Here is an 8,289-nt window from a genome sequence, read left to right on the forward strand (position 1 = left end):
GAACATGTAAACATTAATCAATTATACTTTAAATTGTGTTTTGGATTGGTAACTTTGGTATACTAACCTCGGGCAACCGAGATGGTAACAGTCTCTAATGCTAGGGTAGTCCTTGGTAAGGTACCTTGGTATGAGGGGGTGTTACAATTAGGGTCGTTTCTTGTCTTTAGCTTCCTATTATGCAAATTCTATGAGGTTTGGTGCCTTTGTAGACGGAGAGCATTAGCCTTGCGTAAATGGTGCATTACGGAGCTAAATGGACCGCATCTAACGACCAAGCATTGAAGAGGTGACCAAAACTAAAGGGCTTAGTCAATAAAGCAAGCATTTGGGCAATGAAGAGGAACCCCACAAGTCCAGGCCAACTCCCGTGAGCTGGGAGGCAGCTACGCACAAGCAAAAGAGAAGAAGGAGTGAGCTCCCACGAGCTCACTGAAGCCCCCACGAGCCAAGTCTGAGCTCGGGCGAGAACCAGCCAGCTCCCACGAGCTGACTGGTAGGATGAGTGTCAAATAGGAGGAGCTCGGCGCGAGCCATGCCCAGCTGCCACGAGCTAGCTGACAGGACGAGCAACAAAGAAGAAGGACTCGTGGGAGCTAGCTCAGCTCTAGCAAGGCGATGCACTTCCTTAAGAGGCTTAATCGTCATAAGCCCTTAGTTAATCTAATGTTTGTACTTAATATAAATACCTCATGTACTTAGATGAAAACACATATTAGCTTAGCTTACTTAGACTACTCTAATTAGTTTAATTACACATTAATCCTTCCTTAATTATTGTTCAAACAATCTTAGATCTAGCTTGGTAATTGAAGAATTCTTGGGTTTGTATTGAAGAATTGACAACTCTTCATCATTAATCAAGGCTTTCTTCTATTATTCTTCTATTTCCTTTGTTCATCTTAAGTTGGTACAATTCCTTTATTTACTCTTTATTTACTCTTTTGTTAATTGTTTTACGCCTTCATCATGTTTATACTTGTTAAGATGTTTGACACCATTAATGACATGGTTTCCATAATGATGTGTGAGTAGTCTCTTTTCTAGGGTTAGTGGGGGGATTAGGGTGGTAAACATGCGTTAGATATATTCTTAATGAGTTTATATGAATGATTGTATGTTGTGTTTTCAACTTATGCACATGTTATGCTTGATGAAATGCTTGATTAACAACCTAGCATGATTCTCTTATCTTTTCAACAAGACTTGTAAGACATAAATCAACTCAAGGCTTGTTATACAATGCATATTGTTGAATAGGAAGAAAGAAGTCGTTGTAGGTGTCGTGATGTATAAATCAACTCGACTCCGAGACCTAAGTCTCCCTAGGAATTGTAAGACATAAATCAACTCGATTCCAACACAACTATAATTGTTTGTTTGACTCATTAAAGTGATTATACCATGTTTTCCTTATGAACCCATGACGCCCTAGTATTTTTAACCAATTGTTTACATCTCTATTTACTTGCCTTTCTTTCATTTGTTTACATTTTCATTGTAGTAGTTTATCTTACAACTCAAACCCAATTATGACACGATAACTATTTGATAAACCGTACCTGGGATCCGACCTCTACTTACTCCTTTACTAAGAAGTTTGTTGAGTTTATAACTATGTTTTGATTTGGTTGTTAAAGATGTGACCCGACCATTTATCTAATGTAGTTCGTTATTTGGGATGGTAACAGAAGATAGGAAAAGGAGATTGCTATATTTAAAGCTAATTGTACGAGTGTATTGACATGAATAGCAGTTGTGTCGCGGTGTTGCCACTAGTGGCTCGATATAATGTCATTAAGTGGAAAAGTCAATCATTCTAAAGAGATTAATCATGTGGAGGTTGGGATGGATATTTTTTGTTACGAGAAAGCATAGGGTATTGAAATAGAAACTTCACTTGATATGTAGTGCATAACGTTTAACCTATTGTTAGAAGTATATATTAATAATTGGTAACTTATGTGATCTGGAATGGTTAATTAATTTTGGAATGTGTATTTATGATGTGTAAGTGGTTGTGTGAGGTTTTGACCTCGTGAATAGTAGTATGAGTGTAATACTACGGTTTTATGAGTCTCTGGGTACTCTATCGAGTAGGCCTTACTCTGTCGAGTAAGGGTGAGTTGCATTTTTAAAATAGTTTCTGACCTGTTGGGTACTCTATCGAGTAACGTTGATACTCGATCGAGTAAGGGGGCACTCGATCGAGTACCTCAGCTACTCGATCGAGTAGCCGGTTTACGGGGGATGATTTCTCGGGTTTTGTTAATAATGCGATTAAGTATATAATTACTTCCGTCACTTTTCTTTAAACACTTTTACAACCTAATTACTTTCAAAAGAGAAATCAAACTACGTTCTTCGCATCAATCGCATTGTTGGCAAATCCCGGAGCTTGGAAGGTCGGATTTTACTTTTCTTTATACCGTTGTGATCCTTGCGTCGAGGGTAAGATCTACGTACCGTTTTTATAGTATTTCGTCAAAGTTGGTTAAACCCTAATTTTTGGGATTGGGGGTTTTCTATGTTTATGTTGATGTGGTAGTGATTGTATGATTATGTGTATAGGAGAAGGGTTCGTAGAGAAAAGATTTTGAGACAGCTGCTAGATCGTCTGATGATTGTGTTGCTTTCCAGGTAGGGTTTCCCTACTCAGTATTAGTCCCATAATGCATTGTTGGTGTTTCGTGATTGTTGATTATTATCGTATTGTTATTGTGGCGGTTGTTGATTGATTGTTGTTTGATGGTTGTGATTGTTTGTCTCTGGTTCTCGAGATGCGTTCTCGGCTGAGTGGAGTCACTTGCGGGAGTGGCTTCACGCCCTAGTTTCGCCCTCCGTGGAACCCGCCACGGGAGGGGATGTGCACATTAATGGGACAGGGTTATCGCTCGGTATGATGAGCGGGGCTTAGGTGGGAACGGCTGCGGTCCCCCCTGGCGGCTGGTCCAGTGGACGTCGGTGACGGAGATTGATTGGAGTGGGTGTGATTGTGTGTGTGACCGTTTGAGCCGCTTGTTTCTTGTGTTGTTGGTTATATAACTTGTGTGATTAATCGACCCGTTTAATGTTTTAAAAGCGTGGTGATCCATTCGGGGTGGTGAGCGATTATTGAACAGGTATGATATGACGCGTATGGGATAAGCGGGATGAGTCATCACATGGCGTTAGAAGTCTTCCGCTGTGTCGACGATGTTTTATAGCTTTGAGAGTTTTAGCAGTAGACCGTCTGAGAATCTTGCATTTCAGTTTTGGTTTTGGTTTGGTTTTGATCATGTAATCACTTTAAACTATTTTGTTATTTAAATTATTTTTCTTCATTGTCATTTGATTATCATTGCCTCGGGTAACCGAGATGGTAGCACTTTCATGCCTTGAGTGGTCCTGGTAGGGCACTTGGAGTATGGGGGTGTTACAAAATGGTATCAGAGCGACGATCCTGAAACCTGTAACCAATGAACCTAATGAATATAGGGAGTCAAATTTAAATGAACCCGGGGTAAAAGTTGTAGGAGCTAATGCAAAGACTTGGGAGACGTCCTAAAGTCGCGAACTTGCCCTACAATTTTGAACCGGTCACAATGGGATATGAGTCGGGATCGCTATGTGTTTATCTTGTGAATTGTGTATCTATATCGTGAGGTGTGACATGAATCAGTGGATGTACGTATGTGGATAATGGGGAATGTGTAAAAAAGATGGTGATGATGTGATTTCGTATGTTGTTGTTTGAAAGCATGTTGCATGATAGTTGGTTTACAATGTTGGTTGGAATTGTTAGAAACGTGTATGAGAATGATGAGTAATGTGGTGGAAAAAGGAAGTAGTTCATATGTGATATGATTATACATAATTTTGTTTGTGTAATTTTATATAATGATTTCTTATACATGTCTACTATTGTTCATATGTATATGTTGTATGATGAATGTGGTGGAAATGGATGAATTGATTGGAAAAGATGGAGTGGCAATTGCATGAGAATATGAATTTTGTGATTATGAATATGTTTAGGTGACGAAGTGCATTTGTAATATTGTTGTATTAGTAACATGGAAATAGGATTTGTAATTGTATGAGTATGTTTTGTTTTACGAAAAGTCATAAAATTAAAGCATGCGGTTAGTACATGATTAATGAGTTAAATAATATATGTGCATGATGGATGTTGTTGCGTGACTTTTAAAAGTAGTAACATGTGATTAGCAATACTGGTTTTATGAGTACTGAGTTGGTTTTGCTTACCTTGTTGTCATTTAAGTTGTTTGGAAGTAAAATCAAATAGTTGTGTTTTTTCGATTATAAAGAGGTCGTCTTTAAACTGTTATAACTTGATATGTATAAATGATTTTAATGTGATTCCAATTGGAGGTGATAGCTTGTTGTTTTAAGATTCTAACGATAGGTCACACGCCCAAAACGACCAAGAAATGAGTGAGGTATGACCGTTTTACGAAAACTGGACAGTGCTGAGAAATGCGTAGGGTACTCGATCGAGTGCATCTTGGTACTCGATCGAGTACCCCTTACTCGATTGAGTAAGTTATTTACTCGATCGAGTGGCCTGTACTCGATCTAGTGACCCCTATTTTGGGTCCTATGCTTATCTTTAGACTTTGTTGCATATCATGTTTAATTCAAAAGTGTTATTTTGCTTCTTTATGCATTTTTTTACATGTATGTTGGTCTTGATGCGTAAGTTACCCAATATTGTGATGTAAGGAGTGGCACTTGTGGTGAGTATGAGTTCGGTGGGAGGACATGAGTTATATGTGGTTGTGATAGATAGTGGGAAAAGAAAAAGAAAGATCGTTATGGCTTAATTGAGAAATAGAGCATGTTTTGTGAGATGAGATGAGTGATATGTTTGTGTGTTGAGTAATGTAAAAGTAAATTAATGTGGGCAAGGGATGATGTGAGTTTATGAAACGAGAGAATGAAAAGATTGAAATGAGGGACGCAAATGGTGGCAACTTGAGATGTGTAAAGAATCATGGAGGGAGGTGGTTAGGAGTCGTGTGGGTTAAGAATATACATAGTGAAAGTTCGTTTTAAAGGGGTTGAGAAGAGTAGTATATAGTAAATTTTGTGGAGACATGTCGCGAGGTGGATTTGTAGACAGTGAGTGAGTTTGGGAGATTTGGTTTATTAAGAGGTGAAACTACTGTGGGATTTCCTTGGACAATTAACGGTATGAAAGGAATTTTGATTTCTAGAGATGTACAAAGGAGATGCAATTGTCAAACAGTAAACGTTGATTCTATGGATGGATTAGTGGCAAGGGTGATTGATGGCATAATAAGAGAATATTTATGGTAAGAAAGAGTGAGATGATATCGATATGAAATAATGAGATGTGAGTTTTGGAGCAATGAGAAAGTAACCGGAACACTAAAGAGTTAGGTAGAAGTGATAAGGAGTTGAATAGTTAATTGATTTTGTCGAGTGTAAAAGAAAAGAATGAGGAGAGTAAAACTAGGAAAATGTTGACCGGAGTTATGTGACATAAAAGTAAGGAATCGTCGAGATGTATGATACTATCAAGAGTAAGTAAGTTAATGGTTATATAGAAGTTTCGGGACAACATGATTAATCATGAGTTTCGAGGAATTAAGGGAGTATGAAGTTGGTGGAGTATTTGCACGATACGAGATTTTTGGTGGAGAGTTAGATGATGATACAATTAAGGATAGTATTGGGAAGAATGTTGAGGTAATTTTGTTGATAGGATTCGATGTTCGTTATTTGGGATGTTAACCAAAGATAGGAAAGAAATCGTGATGTTTAGAGATGAGTGCAAGAGGTTTGATGTCCGGACAGTGGTAGTGTTATGGTTTGTGACTAGTGGTTAAGGGTGATGGTATATTAGAAAGGTAGCAATTCTAAAGAGGTTGATTTTGTAGAGACCAGATTGATATGTATGGTTGTGAGAGAGCATAAGATGTGGTTATATAAAGCGGTTGTTAGTAGTTGAGTATTAATGGTATGGTTACATTTGGCAGGGGGTGATGGATATGCGAATGGGAGAATATGTTATGAGGAGTATACGAGTTAAGCTCGGGTGAGAGGTAACTTTTATCAGGTGGTAACTTACGTGATCAGGACTGACCAGTTGGATGTGATTACGGGTCTATGATGTGTATAAATGTTTGTGTGAGGTTCTGACCTCACGGGAAGTGGTATGGTGTGATAGTTATAAAGCTGTTATCTGAGTGTTCTGTAATATATGTTGGACACGGTAATTTAATTGAATGATATTCAAAAAAATAATAATTTGATTGATCTGGCATGACTGGTTATACTTGTATGTATTCATGATATATGTTATTCCGTGATGTGGTAAGGGGATGATGTTCATGAGGTTATTATTTGTTTAATTCATATAATATGTTGCTTTGTGATTTAGTAAAGTGGATTTGAGTAAGTTTTTCTTGTCCGAGAAGTTATGTTGAATCAGTGCTTATGGGATTGTGTAAGTTGTGATGACTATCGATGTGGTTGTGGTGCCTCGGGTGGTGATCCGGGCACGGTATTTAGTGTTGTGATGCGGGTATTTTCGCACTGCGGTGTGGCTGTTGGTGGCGGTGTTGCGATGCCGTCACCGGTTGTGGTGGAGTAGGCGGGATGATTATGATACGAGTTTTCAAAAGTACATACCAGTCATACATAGATTGTTGTTTTGTTTGATGTAGCTTCCTGTGAGTTTCAGTTTGTACAGATAGACAGTTGTTTTGTTATTGATGTTTCTTGCCAGTTAAGTTTGGGAATCAGGGTAGAGTATGATATGAAATAGAGTTGTATATGTTTTCGTTGTTGTCATGGTATAGTGATATTCCGTTGATGAGACGCGGTTGTGAGAAGTTGTTACAGTAATTTTGATCTTGTTCTAGATAAGGCTTTAGTGGACATGGTAATGGCAATTGATTCGTAAAACATGTGTGGTAATGACCTGAAAGATGCAGGTGGTTCATAATCCTTTGTTGAGACAGTGAGTGTAAGGTGTTGGGGGAATTAGTGTCATGTTAAGTTGTGTATGAGTTTTGCGGTAATGAAAGAAAGAACTTGAGGATCTAGTGTGAGTATACGTAATGAGTGCGGATCGTGAGTTATGCTTTTGGGAGATAGGTGCTTTACATAGAGAGGTATGTTGTTTTGCAGTAATAATGGAGAGTTAGTATGGTGATTTTGCTACGAGTTTTATGGTATAGGTTAGGTGATGTGCCGAATGAGTTGAGGTATGAGAAATGTTTAAGTGAGAGAGCCTTGGATATATGCATGGCGAGTGTTTAGATTATAGGTGGTTTTCTTTGACATGCGGTGGTGATGAGATTAATGAGACGATATAGCTAGGATTTAGTATTAGTGAGTTACGAGGACGTAACATTTATCTTAAGAGGAGTAGGATGCGATAAAAGAGATTTTGATGGTTGTGCATATGGTGGTATATTCGCAGTAGAGTGTTGGTGTAGCATAAAGAAGGAAGTTGAATATTTTGTGGTTGATATTGTAAAAGGCCATGGTCGAGCTTGTAGTAGTGTGATGTTTAGGAGTGTGATAATATTTCACTAGTGTTGACAGTTGGATGATGATGTTTATGAGTGTAAGTAAACTTCGAGGACGAAGTTCCTTTTAAGGGTGGTAGAATGTAACATTCCGTTTGATGTCTATGAGTGTCTTGATATTGGATTTGATAGTGGATGATATTATGGAGCTAGCAGCGTTAGAGGATGGTAGTTGGTTATGTATGGAATTGGTGTCGTGAGAGATATATATGTGGTAGATACGATATCGTGAGTCATGTTGGGGAAGTAAACATAGTTGGTGGAGTGGGTGTTAAGAGTTCATGTTTTATGTTTGGTCGAGTTCTTGAGTTCTTAGCTATGTTGTTGTGTCTTGGTCGAGTTAGTATGGTTGTTTTTATGTATGGGTTGAACTTCGGGGACGAAGTTCTTTTTAAGGAGGGACGACTGTAATACTACGGTTTTATGAGTCTCTGGGTACTCTATCGAGTAGGCCTTACTCTGTCGAGTAAGGGTGAGTTGCGTTTTAAAATAGTTTTCGACTGTTGGGTACTCGATCGAGTAACGTTGATACTCGATCGAGTAAGGGGGCACTCGATCGAGTACCTCAGCTACTCGATCGAGTAGCCGGTTTACGGGGGATGATATCTCGGGTTTTGTTAATAATGCGATTAAGTATATAATTACTTCCGTCACTTTTCTTTAAACACTTTTACAACCTAATTACTTTCAAAAGAGAAATCAAACTACGTTCTTCGCATCAATC

This window comes from Silene latifolia, chromosome 3 (genome assembly GCF_048544455.1).
Source record: "Silene latifolia isolate original U9 population chromosome 3, ASM4854445v1, whole genome shotgun sequence".
NCBI lineage: Eukaryota > Viridiplantae > Streptophyta > Magnoliopsida > Caryophyllales > Caryophyllaceae > Silene > Silene latifolia.